This window comes from Rosa chinensis, chromosome 6, assembly GCF_002994745.2.
Source record: "Rosa chinensis cultivar Old Blush chromosome 6, RchiOBHm-V2, whole genome shotgun sequence".
NCBI lineage: Eukaryota > Viridiplantae > Streptophyta > Magnoliopsida > Rosales > Rosaceae > Rosa > Rosa chinensis.
Window position 1 is genome coordinate 30,568,312 of NC_037093.1, and position 25,682 is coordinate 30,593,993.

The following is a 25,682-nucleotide window of genomic DNA, read 5'->3' on the forward strand; positions in this document are numbered from 1 at the left end:
GGGTCCTTGAAGTTTACTGTAGCAGGTGACCGTTGACCCGAATTCCGGCCACCTCCGGCGACAAAGACAGGCTTTTTAGAAGCGTCTTGAGGCGTACTTGAAGCTCCCCAAATATCTTGAAGCGATTTGTAGCGTGGAGGAAGAAAGCATAATTAGAAAATTTTACTCTACTTCGGTTTGCTTAATTGTTCGGCCACTTAGAGGTATTTTCTGACTTGGCCACAGTTATGAAAGATTCTTAGAATATTGAGTTGTTGATGCTGGTAAAATTTGGTAGCCAGATATGGTGGTTGACCGGCGGCGCGTGGGCCAGGCACAGCTGCCTGTGGTGGCGGTTGAGGGCGCGTCCGGCCGATCCTGGTGAGTTGTTTTGGTCTATTGACTAGTACATATTGTTATGAATTTATGAATATGTGTTTGGTGGAAATTGGAGGAGGTTTGGATATTAATCAGAATTTCCGAAGTTCAATAGTTTGGTTATTGGTTTATGAGAAATTCCACTATCGGATATCTCTCAGTTTTGCCCTAGAAACCTTCAATTAATGAATTGGTACTAATGGTGAAGTTTGGGTTAAATTGGAGAAGAAATGAAAATGTTGATTTATGAGGATTTGATGTGGGAATTGTATTTAATTTCCGGATTGTTATTCGCGAATTATAATTGTGTACAGGGCGACGTGCCGAGCTACTGCTCGACGTAGGAAACCGGTAGCGTGGTCGCCTAAATAGTATTGTGAGTGGACATTTGTTTTTAAATTAATTCCGCATGCAGTATTATTATTATTTTCTTCCAAATGAGATTTAATTATGTTCTGAATATTTGAGATTTAGTTTATCGAGATTTATTTATGGATTACGAGATTAGTATTGAAATTCCTTCCCGAGGGCTTTTAGTAGATTTTTGAGATAGTCATTCATGAGTCATTGAGTTGGGAAATGATTTTCGGGAAGTGACTGATTCGGAAAAATATTATGAGAATTATTGTTTTCGAATATCAGTTTTTATGAAGATATACGAGTGCGAGGGATTTAGCAAATATTTGAGCATGATTGATTTATCGAGATTTATTGGGTTTTGAATTCCGCACTTATCAGACTTGGGTTAGATGGAGCTTTCTTTCCGAAAGCAATTATTGAATTATAGAGTATGTGATTATGCTTTTGAGGATTTATTGAGATATCGAGGTTTGAGTTAGCGAGTTATTACTGAGTTATGCTTTCGGTGAATTATTATTGATTTATTGAGGTAATATCGAGTTTCTTTCCGAAAGCAAGTGATTGAAAGAGGTTATTTTCAGTTTCTTGAGGAGGCTATTCAGTTTATTAAGGAGGCCAGTTTTGGCGCATGCGTATCTTACCTAGTTGTGATGCCCCGGAAATTCGTAATTATTTTCCGAGGATTTTCCGGAATTAATTTTATAACTATTGGACGGTTTCGTGGCTCGTGGATGGAGCGGAAGTGTTTCGGGCGAATAATTAATTGAAGAATATGGTATTAGGGGGTTGCCAAAGGTTGACTTTTTATTCGTAGGGATTCTCCGAAAACTTCCTTCACGAAAGTTGTAGAGCGCGTCGATACGAGTTCGTGGACATGTGGAACGCGAGAATCGGAATTCGTATGAGGAAGTTATGGCCATTGGAAGGAATTTCCATTTTTGTATAAATAGAAGTTTCCCAAGTTGGAAACTTACTATTTTTCATTATTTCCGTTTCCGGAAATCCCTTCTCTCTCTCTTCTCTCTCGTTCGCACCTTCAGATTCGAAATTATCCGACTGACCCGACCCGGACCCGGTCGATCCGACCCGACTTTTCCGGCGGACTGCGGCGGTCTCCGGCGACGAAACTTTCCAGATAGCATCGTCTCCTCCATCTGGTCGTCCCTCTGGTGTCCTCTAGCGCCGATTCTCCTCCACAGCGGCGCTACAAGGCGGTGCAGGTTGGTGTTTTCGGACCCGGCCGGAAAACACAACTCCGACGTCGGCAAGGCTTTGAGTTTCCTTAGTTGAGTTCAGAACAAGCTCGCCGATCGATCCTTGGTGGTTGTTTGGATCGATTCACGTGAAACTTCGATCAACTCAATTGGGATCACTGTTCACGGCTTGTGAGGTAGTTTTCGATCCCTTAGGCTTGTTTTCTGACTTCGATCCTGTTATGAAAGTTCACAAGCATGCTTAGATGAAGCTTTTTGATGTTGGGAGTTTTGTGAAATAATGTGTTTTTGGCCGGCGGCGGCGCACCACCGTCTGTGGTGGCGTTCCGGCGGTGTTCCGGCCACTTAAAGAAATGTTTCTGTTATTATATATGTTCTACTCGTTGATACGAGCGTTTCGATATATAATATGCAAGTTTTGGAGTTCGTTTGGAATTGTTATGATTTTTGCAGTTTCATACCGACCAATTTATGCTATCCGTGAGGATTTGAGCATCCGATCGACTTGTGGTTTGGTCACATCGATCGTGGGCGTATCCCAGAGACGTTGGGAGGTCTCGGATGTGGTTTCGCCTCGATTGGCACCACTTTGGGGGGATTTTAGTTCAAAACAGGGGTTTCGAACTTAAATCAAATATAAATCGTTACTAAGTTGGAACCGTATGTGATTAGGTACTTGACGAAGTATTTGAACGAGTTGTTGGTGATAGTTTGGTTCGGTTCTGTATTGAAGACGCAGCAGGAGTTCGAGGTGAGTAATCTCACGAAGTTCATTTCACGAACGGGAATACCCTTATTGTTTTGAGAGTTAATTGGTTAACTGCAAACTGTAGATGGTATTAGTGACATTTCCGTGTAGATGACTATGTGTGTGTATATATATATTATGGGATGTATATATATACATACGTATTCATGTATTAGTTGTGGATTTGTGAAACAATATGCATGAAACGATGCTTTTTATTGTTTTGGGTTGTGGCTTTTGGAAAACAATTGGTGGGAAATGGTATTTCTATTGTTTTGAAAAGTGTTTGAGGATTTGAGAGTCACAGGTTGTGATTTCTCCTTTTGAATTGATTTAACGTTTTGATCTGACGACCGGTGGTCTGAGGATTTGAGAGTCACAGGTTGTGATTTCTCCTTTTGGGTTGATTTAACGTTTTGATCTGAGGGTCAGGTTGGCCTAAGGATCCGGGGTTGCAGGTTGCATCCTCATGGCAATATTATATCGTAAGATTGAACCTTGGCCGGGTGACAGGTTACGATTCAGTTAGAGCTCTAGTCTGTCTGCCATCGTACTTTAGGGATCTAAGTAGGTTACTTAAGACTCCTGGGTACATATTTTGTCCAGGTTGGACCGATTTGTTGTTTTATCCAGGTTGGATCGATTTATCATATTCTACTTGTTAGGTTAACAATAGGTATGATTTATTTGTGTTGATGCTTTGTCCAGGTTGGACCTATTTGTTGTTTTGTCCAGGTTGGACCTATTTGTTGCTTTGTCCAGGTTGGGCCTATTTATTGTTTTGTCCAGGTTGGACCGATTTGTTGTTTTATCCAGGTTGGATCAATTTATCATATTTGAATTGTTAGGTTAACGATTTATATGATTTTGTCACGATGTGACTTTCGTTGTTTCTTTTGGGAAAAGAGTATTGATTTTGGAAGCATGGTATGTTTTCTTTATTCGCGAGTTGAAAGTTTTTCCTCGTTTTTGGCGTGAGTTGTGCATGTGTGTTTTGAGTTACTCATACGGGCTTGCAAAAGCTTACCGGGTTTGTTGTGTGGCAACCCGGTGCACCATTCCAACGGTGTAGGGGTTAATCCTGCAGGTTAGGATAAAATCGAGGTTGAGGCAGCAAGCTAGCAGCTTTACGGTAGGAAGCCACCTTTGTGACTTTACTTTTGATAAGGACTTCCGTTGTATAGTTACTCTGAGCAGCCTTTACGTTTTATTTTGTTGTTGACAATTTAATTCGTAAGCTTGTGTAATATATAACTCTTTGGATGCGAGTGTATATTAACTTTGAGGGTTCAGGGCATCAATATGTGTGCAAGTTAAGGGAAAAAGATTTCAGGTATTTGTATTGATGACTGGACGTTCACGCATATATAATTATGGGGTTATATATATCGATTTTCATGTATGTAAAAATCAGGGGCGTGACACTAGTTGGCAGTCCCTTCTAGGTAATAGTCTGGTTGGCAGTCCCTTCCAGACTACAGCTCGGTTGGCAGTCCCATCCGATGCGTCACCTGGTTGACAGTCCCTTCCAGATGACATGAGGTAGTTAGTCGGCAGTCCCGTCTACTACCTGTGGTTAGTCGGCAGTCCCGTCTACTACTTGTGGCTAGTTGGCAGTCCCTTCTATCCACCGCCTCCTATTTCGGTTGGCAGTCCCTTCCGATGCGTCATCTGGGTGGCAGTCCCTCCTAGATGGCATGAGATGACTAGACAGCAGTCCTTTCTAGTCATCAAACGAGCCTCATGAAAAGGATGTTTTTATAAGGATTGAGGATGAGATTTTAAGAGTGTTTTCAAGATTGTTACTGCATGCGAGATTTTAGAGAATAACTTGGGAAAGCATTAAGTTTTACTTATACATTTTAAAGTACTTATTTTTCATCCACTCACTCTAACGGATTTTAAATGTTTTCCCCTGGGCCCTTCGGTTTTAAATGCCCAGTTTGCAGGCCAGTTTAGCTTGAGGTCGAGCGTACTTGGGGTTGAGGCATAGCTGTCATAGCTTCCGCATTATAAAAGCATCGGTCATTTATCTTGCTTTACATTCTCTTGTTCGCTTGTACATTAGATTGCTCTGATAACCTATGAGATTAATATTCTTAAATTCAGAATGGTTTATGAAATGAGAGATGTGAGATGTTGTGATATAGGGAGTAGGGTGGCTCCAGGAGAATAAGGATGGATGATTTAGAAGTGTAATTGTTTTTCTACAGGTTTTGGGTTGTCCATTTTTAGGGGAAGTTCTGTCAAATTTTTGGTAGAATTTCTTCTAAGGTGGGCCCCGCAGGGCCTCTTCGGATTTCAGGGTGAAATCCGGGGCGGGTCCTGTCATGGATGTACCCTAGGGATGTTTGCAGTGAAATACCAAGGGGAAGAGAGAAAGTTGGCTTGAAAATCAAAGGGAGAATAAAAGATTACGCCAAGAGATTTTCTAGGGTGGAGTTTAAGGAAAGAAGAAGTGTGGACATCATGAAACGGCTCAAAAGGCGTCTAGATTCATTCCTATATTCCCTAAAGGTATTTTGGCCGAAATAAAAGAGAAAAATCAGAATATATTCATGCAATTTCGGCAACAATATATTAGGGAATCATCTTGGAGTTTTGTGATTGGTTGGATGACACACTAGGGCTTACTTGGCAAATTATTATTGGTGGAAGCTATGTGGAATTATTAAATTAATTCCATGGAAAATAAAAGGAATATCACGGCTTGGAGACCAAGTCTAGCCGTCCCCTATATATACTCTTCATCCTAGACGTCTCACACATCCTACAATTCAGAAATTTACTCTCTTCATAACGTGAAAGCTCTCTCCATTCTCTAGTTCATCTTCTGCGATTTCAAGCAAGGGAGGAAGAAGTAAGAAGAAACCGTGAGCTGATAGAAGCACAAATTGTGACGTTTTTAATATGTATTTTCCCTCATTTGGCTAAGTTATTATGTTAGAATTACTAATTATAACATCATTTATGTTTTTAGGTACTTCAAGGTCGGAAATGGTGAAAAGAGCCGAAAAAGAGCAAAAATGAGAGTAAAATAAAGACAAGTCATTTTAGAAACTTTCCTCTTTCACTTTTGGAAATATTTCCTATTTTGTTTTAGGGAACTTTCTTTGAACTTTCCTATTAAAGAGAGAATTTAGGAGTCCATCAAATGAAGAATTCTTGAGTGATGAATTCAAGGAAAACATAAAGGAAAAATCAGGAAGAATTCGAGGAGATAAAATGGAGTGTTTATATTCAATATTTATTCTAATTATCTTATTTCCTATTGATTATTACACTAATTAAATTCTGATTTTTTATTGATTGTAGAAGTTCATTATGTGCACAATTAGAAGAAGAAATTAGTGCAATTCAAAGGAGAAGAATAAGGGATGTATCTGGTCACTATTCAAGGAATATACAATGAGTCATTAAGGGGAAAAAAGATCAGAAAAATCAAGACTTTGTCATGAGAAAATAAAGCAAATTTGGAGGAGAAATCACCTCAAGATGATTGGCCATGATTGCATCACAAGAGATGAGAATTCCACTATAAATAGTGGCCATTCTCTACTCCAAAATCATCACTTCTTCATACAAAATTCAGTTCATTAGCTTAGCTCTCTTCTCTCCAAAATCCTCTCCAAATATTCAGAAAAAGCCTCTTATCGTGAAGAGCTTTAGGACTTCTCCAAGGCTGTTCGTGTTCTTGAAGGCCAAGGCTTGTGTTCTCTTGACGTTCTCCAAGCTTCCTTGAAGATCAAAAAGTGTAATTCATGGCCCTTATTTCTGTTTTCATACTCTTTAGTTTTGAATTTCAGATTTTGATTATGAGCTTTATTATTGGAATTGGATTTTTGTTGAGAATGAGTTTATGTTAGTAATTTTCAGACTTGTTTCTTTATGTTCTTGATTTGTTTGTGATATCTTTATAATCTGATTTTGTGTCATCCTTTATATCTTTAAGCATATGATTTTGGTTGAATAACTATGTTAATCTGCAAGTTAATAAAGCCAAATTTGTGTTCTGATTCACCTAATCGTTTTGGGGAATAAATTGAAGTGGTAAAGGCTATGTACAATGGTCGAAATTATAGGCTACATGTTTGTGCGTTTGTAACTTCTTATGGATGCATACATGTTTGGATTCAGAATTCTAATTGCACTTAATGATTCATATTTAATGTTGACGGATGCTCTTCAGTATTAACGTGATGTTTTATATGAAATATTTTAAGTTATGGACTCGATCTCTTCAGACTTGTACTTCGAATTCATTTCTGATATTTAGTGTTGGCACGATTTTAGGTTGTTTAGATTGAAATAATTCATTGCATGTTGATATGGTTTGGAAATTCTTATTTGAGTGTGAAGAAGTCGATCACATGTATATATTTATCTTTTTGTTTTATTTCGTAGGAACTTAGAAACCAAAAGTTGAATCCCCCTTTTATATGGTTGTTTCTTGTGTAAATTTGTAGATAAATGTTTCGTTTGTGAATTTGTATATAAATACTTGTTAATACTTGTTTTAATAATTACTAATTTAAATTGACCCATCTTTGCAGGAGTACCCTCAATCCCCGATTAGAACGATCCCTACTTGCTTATATACTAACGAATGACAACAGGGTTTTAAATTGAGTGCCTATTTTGGTCGCATCATGAGCACCTCCCCTAATCCACCTTGAAGCCGTGAATTTTTGAAGCTTGCTTTCGAGATTCATTAGTTCATCATTCGAGTTCTTCATCACCATCTCCATTCATGGTGTAATTCAACCTTCTTTCTTGTAATCACTTTTGATTTCCCTTGTTTGATTCATATGAAGTTGTTCTAGTGACCATTGATGTTTGAACAAAGTTTAAATCTCAAATTTTATGATTGAATGAAGATTTCGATTCTTATGTTGTGATTCGAACGTTGCTTTTGTGTGATTGTTCGATTTAATTTGCTTAATTGATATCTCTTATATGTTGATTCTAATTGGTTCGAAACTTTTAGGGTTTATATATGAGTGGTGCTAGATTTAAGAACATGATTCAACTTATTGTTTTGTGAACTTGAATCAAAAGTAGTAAAGGTTTTAGACAGAAATCGAATTCAATTGAAAAGGATTGCAATTAGGTGGACTTTTTCATACTAAGTTGCACACTTGAGTTGATAGCCTTTCTATGTGTTTCATGCGTTAAACATGTTATGATTGTCTAGCTTTCTAGAGCTTGAATGCATGTTTGATAGGATTAGTCTTTGTGCTTTCACTTAGGTATTAGCATTGAAAAGTAAAATATGGGAAATCGTTTGCTTCAAATGTTTCACATGATCAACTCCTTTCTCATGACTTGGAAGAACAATTGTAGGGTTGAATCGAATTCAATTATGAACTTGGTATTGATCTTTGCTTCTTATGTCTCATTCTTGTATTTGTGTTTTTATTTATACTTAGTTTTATTTCTTAATTTTAAATTTCGAAAACCAAAAACCTAAAACCGCCCCCTTAATTCGTAAATAATTTGTATATGTGTGAATGTTATACTTTGTTTTTATTTTAATTGTTTAATTGTCTTACAATGACAGGTGTACCCTCAATCCCCATAATAGAACGATCACTACTTGCTTATACTACTAATGATATTTATAGGGTTAAATTATATGCTTGCTTTAAGCGTATCACAAGTTTCGTTCTTATTTATTGCACTCTAAAGTAATTGTTTACTCTGACCATGCATCCTTGAGATATCTAATGATCGAGAAGGAGGCCAAGCCCAGATTGATTCGATGGATCCTGTTGCTTTAGGAGTTTGACCTAGAGATCAAGGACAAGAAGGGCAGCGAGAATGTGGTGGCGGATCATCTGAGCAGGATATTACATGAGGAGGACGTCCAGCCCCTACAGGAAACTTTCCCAGATGAGCAGCTCTTTGGGATAGAGGTTAGTGTGCCCTGGTATGTGGATATAGTTAACTATTTAGTCACTAGGACATTTCCTGACACACTTTCCAAAGCTAGTAAGGATAAATTGAAGAAAATGGCTAGGCACTTTATTTGGGATGAGCCCTATTTATGGAAACATTGTAGTGACCAAGTCATTAGGAGATGTATCCCAGAGTCTGAGCATAGGTCAATTATGTCATTTTGCCATAGTGAGGCTTGTGGAGGCCACTTTGGGCCTCGTAGAACAGCCTTGAAGGTCTTAGATTGTGGATTTTACTGGCCCACTATCTTCAAGGATGCAAACTTGTTTTGTATTTCTTGTGATAGGTGCCAACAGACTGGTAATCTTGGCCCAAAAGATCAAATGCTCATGAGCCCAATAATAAATGTAGAAATTTTTGATGTTTGGGGCATTGACTTTATGGGCCCATTTCCCTCGTCTAATGGTTGTTTATATATACTATTGACTGTGGACTATGTATCAAAGTGGGTGGAAGCAAAAGCCACCAGGACTAACGATTCAAAAGTGGTTGCAGGTTTCTTGAAAACTAACATATTTTCCAGGTTTGGAGTGCCACGTGTGCTAATCAGTGATGGAGGTTCTCACTTTTGCAACCGTACAATCGAGGCTTTGCTGAAGAAGTATGGGGTAACCCATAAGGTGTCCACACCCTACCACCCTCAGACCATTGACCAAGCAGAGGTATCCAACAGGGAGATCAAGAGGATACTCGAGAAGACAGTGGACCCGACAAGGAAGGATTAGAGCCAGAGATTGGATGACGCATTGTGGGCCTACAGAACGGCCTACAAGACACCTATTGGGATGTCTCCCTTTAGGTTGGCCAACGAAATGGCATGCCACCTTCCAGTGGAGCTAGAGCACAAGGCTTGGTGGGCTGTCCAGAAGTTCAACATGGATTATGATGAAACGGGCCTACATAGGAAGCTACAGCTAAATGAGCTTGAGGAGATAAGGAATGAGGCCTACGATGCTTCATGGATCTACAAGGAGAAGACAAAGGCCTACCATGACAAAATGATTCACGGAAAAAGCTTCCAAGTGGGCCATAAAGTTCTGTTATTCCATTCCAAACTTAAGCTATTCCCGGGTAAACTTCGTTCTCATTGGGTTGGCCCATTTATAGTTACAAATGTGTTTGCTCATGGTGCTGTAGAGATCAAGAGTGAGAAGACGGGGAAGGAGTTCAAGGTAAATGGGCATCGTCTCAAGCCCTACTATGAGTCCTTGATGGGGCACACATTGGAAGAGATACCCCTCCAGGAGGCACCCCATGACGTGTGAACAAGGAGAAGAGCCCGGGCTGAAGGACTATAAATATTAAGCGCTGCATGGGAGGCAACCCATTTCAACCGAAGCTGTGGAGGAGCCATCAACGAGAGTTTGACATTTATATGCCTTCACTTGCTTAGGTTGAATTGTACTTGTGTCTTTGTTTGTTTGTTTGTTTATTTTACCCTTCCCTTATTTTCGTAGCCCCCCATATTTAGGGTCTATATACCATATTTTTTGCCTACATTGAGGACAATGTAGATTCTAAGTGTGGGGTGGGTTTACACCCTTATTTTCAGAATTTTTTTCAGTTTTCAGTTTTTTTTTTCAAAAAATGTTGGTTTTAGAGTCTTTTTGTTTTTTTGAGTCTTAGGAAGCTCCTAACGTCTAGGATGAACATGTCTCTGAATTCATGGCTAAAGGTTTTCACAATCAAAATAGGACTTAATTGAATTTTGTGGTTAATCGACGTTGTGATACTTGTATGAAGATTTGAGATAGGATTGTAACTTGATTCATTAAGCATGCTAGGATTAAGTCTGATTCATTTGACCCTAAGTGAGTTGTTGAGCTAAAATACTTTCTTTTCGAGTGCTTAATTGATAATTCCAGAATTTCGTGGTTGTATTATTTGCAAAACCGCATCATTCTTTGAAAATCCAATGATCATGTGCCATAGATTTTAATGGACTAGAGAATACTAGAACTCGGCTGTTGTGACTGTCAAAACTTGTATGCCATAATATGCCCTGATCCAGGATAGGATAGAAGGCATTAGGGTAACCACCATAGCCAAACAAGCTTGTGTCCCCAATTGTGCCCGTCGTGGGACTCCTTAGAATGAACCCCTTTGAGCCTACGTTGAAAACCTTTGTTTCATCACTCTCACTACCCTACCATGAGCTTAGTATAGGATATCTCTACCCATGTCTTAGGGACTTAGTAGAGCATGACATAGTGTGTAGGGGTGACAATGAAAGACAAGTGTGGGGTGGGGAAAAACCAAGAAAAAGAAAGAAGATTGCAGTGAAAAATGAATGAAAGAAAATGAAAAAAAAAAAAAAAAAAAGAAAGAAAGAAAAACGGCAAAAGAGAAGACAAATTGAAAAGAAAACTCTTGGGAAATTGTTGAAGTGTGGTTTTGGACCTTCAAATTTGTAAAAGGCTCAAAGTTGAAGATTATGGCTTTGTCCATTCCCATGTTGGTTAGAGTGAAGGTTGGGCCCAAAACAATGATAATTGGCCCATAAAAATGGTGACATAAGGTGGTCCATATATGCTCTGCTAAGTCCTTAGGATTTTTGTATCCTTAATTTTCATTTCGAAAACCCTAGCTTAGCCCCATTACAACCTGTTTTAAGTGCTTACTTGATCCTTAAGATGGGCAGCCTTTGGTTAGTGGAGTCAGGTACGCAGTCGAGCTTATGGTTTAGGTCCATTTGTGCACTTAGTCATTTCATGAGGTTCTTAAAAATTCTTCACAAAATGCGTTTATTGATGAAATATGCAAGCTGTTTGTTGCCTTACAATTTGTTCTCTTGCAAATATTTGAGTGTGAAGCTTTTAAGCATAGCCAATTCTGAGAGAAAAATTGAGAGTATGCCCTGTGAGTTTGGATTGGACTTGTTCAAAACATGCTATCATTCACTGTATAACTTAAGTTCTCCATATCTTGCTTAGTCATATGAATCTCACATGTTTATTAACCATGGAATTATCTATGCGATTTTGACTAAGTGTTTAACGTGAAAGCCATGAGTTTGGAGTCTCTGAGACAACAGTTGGGAGCAATAGAGTCATTTACTTGCTTTTCGTTGAGTCTTTGTTTTGTTTTGTATTTTTGTTTTGCTAAGGGACTAGCAAAAGCTAAGTGTGGGGTAGTTGATAGGAGCACAATGTGCGACGATATTAATGAGTATATGCTCCATTTTAGCCTTGTTTCTCCCTTAAGTTTCGTGTTTTGAGTCATCAAGTCATTTTAAGAGTCTTGTAGAGTGTTTGGCGTGAAATAGGTAGAAAACGCAAAATTGATGAAAAATCCTAGCTGGATCAGGATTCCTTACCGTCATGCTAATCTGTGGGCCTTAAGAGAGAATATATGAGTGTATTTTTATGAAATTAAATTGTTTTAATTTCTTTTATTTTCTCTAAAAGAATTTAATTTTGTGCCCTTTACTAAATCAGGTTGACCAATGAAGAAGGGAAATAAAGTGAAAGACGTTTTCAGTTGGAGAATAAAGGAGAAAGATGTTTCAACTTGGAAATTAAAAGAATTGCCCCATTATGAGAGGAGTTAAGGCCTTAAAGGAGATGCTTCAGTTGGAAAATTAAAGGAATTACGATGCAATCCCATCCGTCCAATGATGAAGGGTATGATCGACAAAAGCCAACCAATGCTCCCCTATAGATAGGCAACATCCAGAACTGAATTTGCATCACTTCTTGGCCAAAAACTTTTCCGAGACTCTGTCCAATTCACTCCTTAAACTTCCATCACCTGCAAGACCGTGCCACCATCCATCCATCAATCTACAAAGCTCTAAGGCGCTGAGTCAAGGACGCTCCACCACCATAGCAGAGACGAGTTCATCACTGTGTTGCTAAGCCGCTGAAGAAAGCTTCAAAGTGTAACAATGACTCTACTTACAATTTTTATTTTGGTTTTGTGTGTTTGGATTTGCGAGTTGTGTAATTGGAGACACGGAATTTTTAGAATATTTTTATTAATATTTTTGAGAGTTTCAGTTTATTATTGAGTTAATTTCGAGAATTCTTTTATGATGCATGTTACAATCTTGTGCCCTTTTACGTGTTTAGGTAATTTTCAAAGTTAGGTTCATAAGTTTGCATGCTAGAATCACGCTGAGTGTTCTTGTGTGTTTGCTTAATTTGCCAAGAGTAATTGTTATTTGTTAAGACGCTGAGTTAAAACAAGTAGCAATTAGTTCTAACAGGTGGTAAAAATCATGCTTTAATGATTAAACGATTCTGGAAATTACGTGTTAAATTCTATGTGTAATGGTTAATTTGCACGTGTGAGTTGATTCGAGGGTTAGATAATACTACTAGTTAAGAGAAATACGCTGAGTGTTTTCGAAAATTAGTAGTATTAGGCTTGGTAAGGACTTTTCCGATCCGAGCCTACATTAGAATGAATCAGATAAGTGGATTGATCCGCTGAGACTTTTCATTTGAGCTCTTATCTAGGCATTAAAGATGGGCACATTTTTGTAACATGTTGAAATGAATTTTCTGTTTTTACACTTAGTAATTTCCGAGTGGTATTGGTCTAGGTTAGAGAAGTCGATCATTGTATATAGTTTTATTTGTTTCGTTTTTATTTTAAGTAGATTAGGAACCAAATTTTAAAACCCCCCATTTTATTCTTTTATTTGTTAATTGACCTTTTTGTGTAGGTGTATCCTACAATCCCCGGACTGAACGATTGCTGCTTATCCTATACTGACAACTACATTTTGCAGGTTAAATTGTGAGGCTATTTCAGCCGCATTAGAAGGAGGTCATCAAACTCCTAGATTGTGGCATGATCTACCCATTTCAGATTTCAAATTGGTGTCCCCAGTTCAAGTTGTGCCCAAGAAGTCTGGGGTGACTATTGTGAAGAATGCTGAGACCGAACTGGTGCCCCAAAGGATAGTTACAGGCCACAGAGTTTGTATTGACTATAGGAAGCTCAATGCCACCGCAAGGAAAGTTCACTTTCCTCTTCCATTCATTGATCAGATGCTTGAATGACTAGCTGGACATGATTACTACTGCTTCTTGGATGGCTACTCAAGCTACAACCAGATTGCCATAGCCAATGAAGATCAAGAGAAGACAACGTTTACTTGCCCCTTTGGAACATTCACCTATCGTCGCATGCCTTTTGGACTATGTAACGCACCAAGTACCTTTTAGAGGTGTATGGTAAGTATCTTTTCAGATTATATTGAGAAAATCATAGAGGTATTCATGGATGATGTTTCTGTTTTTGGAAAAAGTTTTGATGATTGTCTTAATAATCTGGAAATAATCTTAGAACGTTGCATGGAAACTAACCTTGTATTAAACTGGGAGAAATGCCATTTTATGGTTAGGTAAGGGATAGTCCTAGGACATATTGTCTCTTCTAGGGGTATAGAGGTAGATAAAGCTAAGGTAGACCTTGTGCGTTACTTACCCTCTCCCACTTCTGTGAAAGAGATTCGATCTTTTCTTGGCCATGTAGGGTTCTACAAAAGGTTTATCAAGGACTTTTCCAAGATATCAAGACCTCTGTGCCAACTACTCCAGAAGGATGTGACGTTTACCTTTGACAAGGAGTGTCAAGAAGCTTTTGACATGCTTAAGGAGCTTTTGACGTCTGCCCTCATCACGCTACCTCCAGATTGGTCCTTACCCTTTGAGTTGATGTGTGATGCCTCTGACTACGCAGTTGGAGCTGTTTTGGGGCAACGAAAGGACAAAAGACCCTATGCCATCTACTACGCCTCAAGAACTCTTAATAATACACAAATGAATTATTCAACTACTGAAAAAGAGCTTCTTGTAGTTGTTTTTGCCCTTGAAAAATTTTGTTCTTACTTACTTGGTACTAAAGTTGTTATCTATACAGATCATGCAGCTCTCAAGTACTTAATGACCAAGAAGGAAGCGAAACCAAGACTTATTAGAGGGGTCCTACTTCTCCAAGAATTTGATGTGGAGATCAAGGACATAAGGGTAGTGAGAACGTGGTAGCTGACCACTTGAGCCGTTTGGTGAACGCAGAAGACCCTCTCCCTTTGGTGGAGACATTTCCAGATGAGCAACTTTTTGGAATCCAACACTACACCAAAAACTGCATCACACGATGGTGAAAAAACGTTGTGTGATTTGGAGAATCACCGTCGTCTATCTCGATGTTGTCTGATGAAAACTCAGACGACGGTGAATTCACCGTTGTGTGAGATGCAATCAGTCGACATATATTCATTGGCACCGTTGTCCCAGAACTCGACAGATGCGAGGCGCAGCCATGTGCAGCAGTCATGCGCAGCAGTTCACACAACAGAACTTGTTTTTATGCCGTTGTGGGTTAAGATTCTCATACAACGTTTTTTTAATTATTCTGTTGTGTGATTTAAACTGGGACAACTGAGTTCTAGCCTTTTCTGTTGTATGAGATTAAAACTAAATGACGTTAGTTATTAAAATCCATTGTGTGATATATATAATTCCGTTGTGTGAATACCCAAATTTTGAATGGATATAAATTAATAGTGAACAATTGGAATACAAATTGAATGCAAACCATCAAATGATCAACATTTGTACCAAAGTCATTGGGATACATCAATTCATCAAATATTGAATTTAAGGAACATTGCTAAAGCATTCATACATTGGATAGACTAAAAAGCATTTAAGTTTCCTGGTTAAGTTTTACATGATGAAACAAAATATAGCTTGTTGCATTAATGCTTGGTACTCCACGCTCGATCTCCCAAAGACTCTTTATGCAACATTCCACCATATAGTTCCTGACACAATTAACAAATGCAATGAACAATAGGGATAATGCCTTACTATGTACATAATATACAAGCATTTTAGAATTAAACAATTTATAATATATAAGCAAGAAAGAAACAGAGAGTGACCTTCTGGGGCATAACAGCAAAAAACACATAAACCTCGCCTTCAAAAGAGAGAGTGAGCTCACTAGTCCACGACAACAAGAACTCGTGCCCCAGACTTCCACCTTATTACCAGCAATGATGTTGTCCCATTTATTCACAGCAAGTCTCAACCACTTGGCCAAGCTTGTAGCAGATGATCAAATCCAACAAATATATACCAACCAAAAATAAATGCAATTATGACTATATAGAAACCCCTAGCAAAAGTAACCACCTGATTTCTTATGTATAAGTAACATAAATACCAGAGGACCAACAAATTCTTCAAAAGAAAAAAATAATTTCACCTTGACCTTGAATTATAAAGTAAGATACAGAGTTGCAAATACATTGATGTGTTATTGATCAATATCCATCAAATATTATAATAACCACTAAAAGATGACCGGAAAGAGCCGCACCATGTCACTATCAGTATATGAATCTATTATTACATACTTAAGGCACTTATGCAAACTATTAAACATATAGTCAGCATTGATTTTAAAATAACGAAAAGTAATTACTAACACTTTCACCCTCACTTGTTCCTTAGATATTTGATTTTAAGCTATAACACATTTCAATAAGAACATTCTCATAGTGCTCATTCAATTTGTCAACAAACCTTTTGGAAGATCTCCTACTGCACATAATCCTGCATGAGGAATTTTAGTTTGAAGAGAAAACCATTAATCTTAGGCAAGGTGGTTTCTCTATAAACTCTATTGGAATGCTCCTATCAACATGGCAATGAATTAAATTTGCTAAATAATTTAGAGAAGTGTTTAAGATAAAATGATATATTTATCACACCTCTATCCTTACGCAAGAAGTTACATGAATAAAAGTAAACCGAATATAAAAACCCACAACTAAAAAAGACATCAGGAAAGTGCATATGAAGAACACAATGTAGTACGTTCTGTTTCAAATCTGGTATAATTTTCTTATTCTTTATATTCTTCTTTTCCTTTTATTTTTCTTTTTCTTTGATACTTATGTGTTTGCAGTAGTTTTAATTTCTTCATGTACTGCAGCACTCCTACATCTGCAGTCCTAGGAATATATCTATATCAAGGGAACATATCTAAATATAAGCATGCATGCCATACTTTTTCTCTGTTTTTTGTTACTAAGATTTAATGCAGCTCATCCTTTGATTGCAATACTAATCGTGTTCATATCTTTTCGATAATGATAGCTTTCAAAGAGCAAAAATGGCATCATCAACTAGAAATACAAGAAAAATGAAGCCTTGCTACTTGCTAATGGGTTCCCAGCCATTCTAGTTTCACTACAAAGAAAGACTGCAGAGTTGGTCCTACACTAAAACCTATGAATTGCAGATTTGACTTTCTTAGATCGATCAAAGCACAAACCAAGTCTGATATAGCTGTAGGTTGTGCTCAGTTATTTTTCAGGAACATGTAAAGGACTGCATCATCCAATAGCCATAAGCCTTCAGATGTTAAGCTCCCAACAATTACTTAGAAATATCAGAATAAGTACAACAGTCAAAACTCATATAAAGCACACCAACAACCTTCTACTCCTCATCTACAATATATTAATTTCTAGCACCCAAGTAATAAGAAAGCTAAAAAATATTGTTTTTCCCACCCAATTAAAGTGAAGGGTTCTATGAGGCATAACATTGAACAGGTGGTGTGAGCTAGAAAAAAGAAGACCGCTCTAAACACAACCTAGTTCTAAAACAAGCATAATATTATATGTATTTCAATTCTAGAAACTGCAAATTTACAAATGAATCAAAATCCCAATAATCAAGCCATATGAAAAGGATGTATTTCCAGACTCAAACCAGATATCACCCAAATCCGATGAAGCAATTACACAAACACATGGGTTATGCAATTACACAAACACAAGGGTTATGCAATTACCAGACTCATACATGGGTTATGTAATTACACAAACACAAAGTTTAAAGATTAAGCCTTTTCATCAAAATCACCCAATTATGAACATTTCGATTCACAAATCAGATGAACAATCATCAAGAACAACAAAACGCCCAATTAGAATCAGAAAGCAATACCTCTGGCTTGTTGTTGATCAACGACTCTCGAAGCCATTCCTAAATCTTTGATTCAAAATCAATCCTTTCAATCTTTTTCTCTATGAAGAAGAAGAAGAAGAAGCAATTCAAAGAATGAATAAGAATTTAGTGCCGAATAGCCCCCTTTATAAAGCTAGGAAGAGAGAAAAGAACATACGAAAGAGAGAGCGAGGAGAGAGAAAGTGGATCTGGAGGACTCTCTCCTCCGTCACTGATCTCCAATCACCGGGGTGGGCTCACCGTGGCCACCATAATCTTTGCCTTCCTCTGATGAGTCAACGCCAGGTTGCACCTCGGAGATGAGCCACAAAGAGATCTCTGCGAATTTGTTTTCTGGGGCTTTGAGGTTTTGGTTCTATTAGGATAGGTGAGAGAAAGGGACAAGGTTTGGGGGAAGAGCCAGAGAAGGGTCGGGTTCTAGTCAGAGGGCGGAGAAGGAAGAAGAGGACGGTTCGGTTTGGAGATGGAGAAAAGCTCGAGGTTTCTCTCTCAGATAGGAAAAATGGCCAAGGAGTTAACTTTGTTTGAGTGTGCTCTGACAGACAACGTATAGATATGTTTACGTTGTCTGATTTGTTACATAGCTAAGGGAATAAAAGATGGAAATTTCCCGCCTCTGCAATCAAAATGTTTAGTTTCGTGCTAAGGCCAGTAATTTCTCATTCACACAACAGAAATAGTTCATTCTGTTGTTGGAACTTGCAAACATAACAAACAATTGAAGCCAAATTTTCTCATTTTGGGGGGAACGAATGTCATTTTGGAGCCATCTCCAAATTTTGGTACTCACTTGCACAACATGACATTAAAAACCATTGTATGATGATTTGCAGGTATACTCCTACAACAGAAGTAACTAAACTGTTGTCCAATTTAATAGCATCTAGGGTACAATTTGGAGCCAAATTTGACTCAATGGTAGGAGGGAAATATGCCGGTCTTTTTTTTCATTCAGACAACGGATCATCTTTCTTTCCGTTGTGCCATCACCTCCTAACTAGAAGTTTTAGAATTTGAGCATCTTTATACAACGAAGATTTATTAAATGTGTTGTATGATTCAATTGTCTTCAACAGACAATAGAGGATTTGTTATTCGTTGTGTGATCACCGTTGTGTGATGCAGTTTTTGGTGTAGTGCAAGTAAGTGAACCATGGTATGAAGATATTATGAACTACATTGTTTCTAAAAAGATTCCTGATACCATGTCACGTGCTCATAAGGATAGGCTTAAGAAAACTATAAAACAGTATGATTGGGATGAACCTTATCTTTGGAAATATTGCTCTGATCAATTGATTAGGAGGTGCATACCTGACATGAACATAATGCCATACTTTGTTTTTGCCATTCTAAAGCATGTGGGGGTCACTTTGGGTCTAAGAGAACTGCGTTCAAGGTGTTGGAGTCTAAGTTCTTTTGGCCAACGTTATTTAGGGATGCATATGCATATTGTTTAACTTGTGATAGATGCCAAAGAACCGGAAATCTAGGTTCTAGAGATCAAATGCCATTATCTAATATCATAACTGTTGAAATATTTGATGTCTGGGGTATAGATTTCATTGGACCTTTTCCTTTATCTTTTGGATTTCTCTATATCTTGCTTGCTGTGGACTATGTTTCGAAATGGGTGGAAGCAAAGGCCACTCGAACTAATGACTCTAAGGTTGTTGCAGATTTTATCAAATCTAACATCTTTAGCAGGTTTGGAATGACTAGAGTCCTTATTAGAAATGGTGGATCCCACTTCTACAATCGAACGATTGAGGCGTTGTTAAAGAAATATGACGTTACACATAAGGTTTCTACACCTTATCACGCCCAGACTAGTGGGCAGGCTGAAGTCTTTAATGGTGAGATCAAGAGGATATTGGAGAAGACTGTGAACCCTAACAGGAAGGATTGGTCCCTACGTTTGGAGGATTCTTTGTGGGCCATAGGACTGCGTACAAGACTCCCATTGGAATGTCACCATATCGGATAGTGTATGGCAAACCTTGCCATCTGCTTGTGGAGTTAGAGCACAAAGCTTGGTGGGTTGTGAAGCAGTTGAACATGGATCTTGATGAGGTTGGGCTTCATAGGAAGTTACAATTGCAAGAGTTGGAGGAGATAAGGAATGATGCTTTCGAAAGTGCCAGGATTTATAAAGCAAAGACAAAGGCCTTCCATGATAAGATGATTCGTGGAAAGATTTTGTTGTGAGCCAGAAAGTTCTTTTATTCCATTCTCGTCTCAAACTCTTCCTAGGTAAGCTTCGTTCTCGTTGGATTGGGCCTTTCACTATTACTAATGTGTTCCCTCATGGAGCTGTGCAGATAAAGAGTGAACAGACTGACAACGAGTTCAAAGTCAATGGCCATCACCTAAAGCCCTATTATGAAGCGTTTGTGGAGCATGAAGTGGAGGCTGTACCCCTCCAAAGTGCCCCATAACTTGAGGATTAAATGGAGGTACAAGTCTAGGCTGAAAGACTATAAACATTAAGCGCTACTTGGGAGGCAACCCAATTCAGAAGTAGCTGTGAAGGAGTCTACACACGCAGATTTGATTTCTCTTTCCCTATTTCTCTTCGAGTTTTCTTCTTTATTTTAGTAGTCTTTTCGTAAATCTCATCCCTATATGCTTATTTGTTTCATTGCATGCTTATAATTGATTACATAGAGGACAATGCAATATTTAAGTGTGGGGGAAGGGATTTATACTTTTGTCTTGAGTCATATATATTGAAAAATACAAAAAAATTTGAAAAATGTCAAAAATAACAAAAATTCGTTGTTTATTGAGTCAAAATGATTTTTGGGTGAATTAATTTCTTCATCATAGGCGCATCTATTAAGGTATGATGTCTTAGGTCTGGTTTGGATCCGAGAAGTGCTAGCAAAGGGTCTCGTCCCCTACTAAACAAGTGAGCTGAGCTCCGCCAAAATCGGTCTCCTTACCTGGTCACATCCTAAAGGAGTTACCGAAAGAAGAAAGGAAATAACCCTAGTCCAAAACAATTGTTGCATCTACTTAGTCTTTGTTTTTGTTTCTTTGAGTCTTAGGATGCCCTTTTAACTGTCTAGGATGATTCTATATCTCTGAAATTATAGCTGAAAAATGATCACAATATTGAGATGATTTCTAAATGGTATTCTTTGGTTAATTGAGATATATGAAAAATGTGTGCATGTGTAGTGGATATGGATTTTGTGACCTTGGTACATAAAATGAGAATGTTAGGATGAGTTTTGATTCATAAAAGCCCATGTGAGATATAAAAGCCCATGTCCCTTTTTCTTGGAGTGAAATGGAAATATATTCTTATTTTCTTGGCGATGTTTTGATGATCTCATTATTCTTTCATTTGATTGATTGCTTGCCATAAATTAAGTTTGATGGACTAGAGAATGCTAGAATTCGCTCTTGTGCTTGTTGAGACTATTATAGATACATGTCCCTGATTCTGGAAAGGATAGAGGCACTCTAGGAATCACCACCATTGCCAAATAAACCTGTGTCCCTATTTGTGCCCGTCGTGGGACTCCCCTAGATAAACCCCTTTAAGCCTACATTAAGTCTTTTCTTTCATCACCCTTAACATCTTTAACCTGAACCTTAGTATAGTTACAACCTTACCCTTTGTTCTAAGAACTTAAGGAGGAGAAGAGGTGAAAGTTCAAGTGTGGGGGGTAGACTTGTCCATGAAAGAAAAGAATATGTGAAAGCCATGAAAAAAGTAATGAACATAAAAAAAAAAAAAAATGTGTACTGCTAGAAAAGAAAAAGAAAAATATGTTTATGGATTTTAGTCCCCCGTACTTGGTGGGTTTGGAGTTTGCTTTGAATGGAATGCCCACTGTTAAAAAATTTGGCCTTTGTCCAATCCACTAGAGTTCAAAGGAAGTTTGGAACGAAGATTTAGTCCAACATGAAGACATTAGGCCCTTTTATAAAGCCCAAGGGAGGACATGACGTTTTGCTATGCCCTAGTGGATTTCTAGAAGTCTCTCTACATCAGCATGAGCTCTGCTAGGTTTTTAGGACACTTTGTTAAATTACTTACCTTTTGTTTCTTTAACCTTGAGCTAGGCCCCATTACAACCTTTAAGAAGACCTTCTTGATCCTTAAGATGGGACAGCCTTTGATCTGTGAAGATGAGTTACCAGAGTTGAACCTATGGCTTGGGTCTATCCGTGCAAGTGGTTGATTTCGTTCATGAGATCTTTGAAAGAAAATAATACATGTGCTTTCATTTCTTATAATATGTGATATACTTGCTATCTTTCACATTCACTTGATTGTATAAGTTTTTAAGCATTGCCTTGATCTGAGAGAAGAAAGAGTGGATATACCTTGTGAGGATATAAATCATACTTGTTTGAAACATGCTTAACAGACCCCATCACCATTGTTCCAACCAAGTCCTACTTGTGTATGCGTAAATTATGTGTTTTAATTAACTCTCGAATGCCTAAACATTGATTCTTGGTTGAATGCTTATTTTGATGTTGTGAAAGTAAGAGATTTCTGAGACAAAATGTTGAAGGGCAATAGAGTTTTCGTTTGTTGTGTTTGAGTCTCTCTATCTTTGTTTTTGTTAAGTCTTAGTCGTGTCTGTGTTGTGATTTTGCTAAGGGACTAGCAAAAGCTAAGTGTGGGGGATCGCTCTCCTCACCCTCCTTCGAGTGTGTTCCTTCTTCTTCTCTTCCTTCTATGTCAAAAAGACATGACGACCTCTCGCCAGAGATTGGCCAGAGTCAACCCAGGAGGCGTTCTTGGTGATCTTCTCTAGGGCTGGAGAAATAACCTGTCGAAGACTGGAATAGGCTTCCGAAGAAGCCATTTCCGGGGTGCCTACAAGTGGTGGCAGTGACAGGACGGACTTAGTGAGCCGGATCTGGAGAAATGGCTAGTGTTTCTGATTGCGAATTGGTAATCGATGTGGCTAGATGAGTTGACTCAGTGGCGGGGGGAGAGAGAGAGAGAGAGAGAGAGAGAGAGAGAGAGAGAGAGAGAGAGAGAGAGAGAGGGATAGGGAGAGGGAGAGAGATAGAGAGATAGAGAGATAGAGAGAGATAGAGAGAGAGAGAGAGAGAGAGAGAGAGAGAGAGAGAGAGAGAGAGAGAGTGGATTAAAAAAGAGAAAAATAATTAAAAAATGGATGTGGGGGGTATAGTAGCCATTTTGGACCTGTTGTGGACCTATTTTACGAGAATTAGAGAGAATAAGGACTATCTAGTTTAATTTAAAAGGTGAGGGACTAAACTGTTTTTCAGGGAAACCTATGGGGGAGTATATATAGGGGACGTGAACTTGGTCTCCAAGCTTCATGAATCTTCTTTTATTTTCCCAAAGATTTATTTAATAATTTCACACAGCTTCGACCAATCACGTAGTGCCATGTCAACTTTGTTGTGTCACCCAACCAATCAAAAGGCTCCAAAATAAGTCCATAATCCTTTAATATATATAATTGCTGAATTTCCAAGGATTATTTCTGATTTTATTCATCATTTTTAGCCAAATATCTAGAGATGTACCTAGACAACGTATCTGGACGCATTTTGAACCTTTTCTCCCTTAAAACTCTCCATGCCCTTATCTTTAATGTCTCCGCTTGATTTTCTCTTGATTTTCACATTAGAATGAAATTTTTTTCTTTATTTTCGTCCAAAATATCTTGAGGGGATTTAGGAACGAATCTGGACTTGGTTTGAGCCTCATCTTGTTGCACAATCCCTTGAAATTCTCCCTAGAATATTTCCAACGTTTTTCCTTGATTTTCTTTCGATATTTCACATTATCTCCATGATTTCACACTGCAAAATCAGATTTAATTCCCAAAAGTATCTCCATTATGTCCAACAACCCAAAATCACTTGGGCTTTTCACCATTTTGCCGAAATCCACATTAATCTTGAAGATTCTTGGACTTCCATGTGTCATCTCCAATCCATAAGGTTTCCTAGTGCTTCCTAAAAATAGAAACTTTTACTGAAAATAGAAACTTTCTAGAAGTAGAAATTTTCCAAAACAAAAAGGATTCATTTAAGGAAATAACTAAGTAAATATGATGAAATAACAATTAAAACGTCGCATTAAAATGCTCCTATCACTCACCAACCCGAAATAGCAAGGCCTTTTGGGTTTAGATGTTGGTTTACAAAACACTTTCTTGGACAAATCATTCTAGCAACCGAATAGCATATTTTCAAAAGCGGAATTTAAAGTGGGCTAAACGATTTGGGCTTACAATCGGGGCCCAATTTGGAAATAACAAATCTCTAAGTAAATACAAGTATGAGAGACGCGCCCCAGGGTTACGGGTCTCCCATAATTTTGTAAATAAGAGAGCAGAAAACAAATAAATAAATAAAAAGTAAATAAATAAGTTACTTCAAAATCCGATAATGGACCCAAAACCTTATTTTAATAAAGACAAAGAGGAATGTGTAAAGTCGGGCCATGTGCCTCCTCTGTACGCTCCCCTACCACATGCTCAAAACCTGCACACTGTTGTAGAGGTGAGCTTTCGTCCTCGCATTCCCAGTAAGGGCTGGCCCAACCATGCTAGGTTTGAAAATAATATACTTGAAAATATTTACTACATAATATTGTGCACGTTTATCAAAAATACTTTAAAGAGAGGCAACCACAAACATTTATTCTCTTTTATAAAACATATGCAGCATGCTTCACACAACTTGGAGCTCCGAGATACTTACCTGCCCGCTAAACTCAAACAAATCGATGACCGACCTGGTTCTTCTGTAATGCCCCACCATAAAGTGTTTTTACTAGTTACATTTTACCGTTATTGACCGAGAAGTCACTTTTTCTTGAATTCGGTAAATTAGGAAATTTCTTTGAGAATGTCGTGGTATACATAAAATCAAATTCGTGGACACGTAGTTTGTTTAAATCGGAGTCATATCGGGAAGGTTGTGACCAAAATGGAAATTTACTATTTATGGTTGACTTTTAAATAGAGGGTTTTTAATTTGGTAAGGAAGAGAAAGTTACTTAACACAAAAAATCGGGAGAAGCCTGAATTTTCTTCTTCCCCTTCCCTCTTCGCGCGCACAGTAACCGGAGAAGACAATCCGGCAAATCTGATGTCGTTCAGCCACCTCAGGTCGTTCCACCGGTCAGAGAGCTCCCTCTTTCCCTCCTTTTCCATCTCCAGTAAGTATTTTGCGCTGGGTAGTCTTGGTTTCAGTGATTTTTGGAGGTGTACCGATCGGAATTTTGGGGATTTTTTGACTGGGTTTTCATTTCCGGCTGTTTCGGCCGGAAATCCTCATGGTTTTCGCTCCCTGTGAAGTGCTAAACGTGTATCCAACCTTATTGCAGCTTGATTTGGCCTGAGAAAGTGAGATTGGTGATGAACAGTAACTATCGAATTTCCAGATTTTGGAGTGAATTTCCAGCTATTTCTGCTTGAAATTGGTTGTTGTTGCAGGTATAGAAGTTAATGGGTGTGTTATTGAGATGATTTTGAACTTGTTTGCTTGGCCGGTTTTGGTGGTGGTGGTCAGGAGGCTCTGTCAGACCCTCCAAAACCCTTAGTTTAATCTTTGAGCTATGTTTTAGGCTTGAGGTTGTTTGATTTGTGATTTCTTGAAAATTTGATGTTGGTTAAGGTTGTTTTGAATAGTATGGTTTATAATTTTAGGGGTGAAATCTCTTGGTTAAATGCTATTAGGGATATTACGGAATTGAATACTTTGTTGAGAATTGGAGATGAGATTGTGGATTGAAAAGGGGAAAATTAAGAAGGAATGTGGAAGTTTTGGAAAAGGAATTATGTTATAATTTGGTGGTTAATTATGATTAAGGAATTGAAATTAATGATTAAGCGAGGGCATTGAATTATTAAGGATATCCTAAATTGAAGAATTGGTTGTTAGAGGAAATTTTTTGAGTAATGAATATTTATTTTCGAGGGATCAAGTTTTGTTTCTTAGATTGATTCCTTATTGAGGTTAATTATATTCTGCAAATTATTACAGGACATACTGAACCCTCGAGCGAGGAGGATATGGGTAGGCAGCCGG

The 25,682-nt window shown here is 38.1% G+C and overlaps 1 long non-coding RNA gene across 1 annotated transcript; it reads right to left on the reverse strand.

Moving 5' to 3' along the window:
- Window positions 1-15,174: 15,174 nt before the first annotated feature.
- Window positions 15,175-15,677, reverse strand: LOC112168904. The gene is made up of 2 exons (XR_005801246.1): window positions 15,536-15,677; window positions 15,175-15,415 (listed from the first exon to the last, which is right to left on the reverse strand). It is a non-coding gene; the product is annotated as an uncharacterized LOC112168904 (long non-coding RNA).
- Window positions 15,678-25,682: the final 10,005 nt, after the last annotated feature.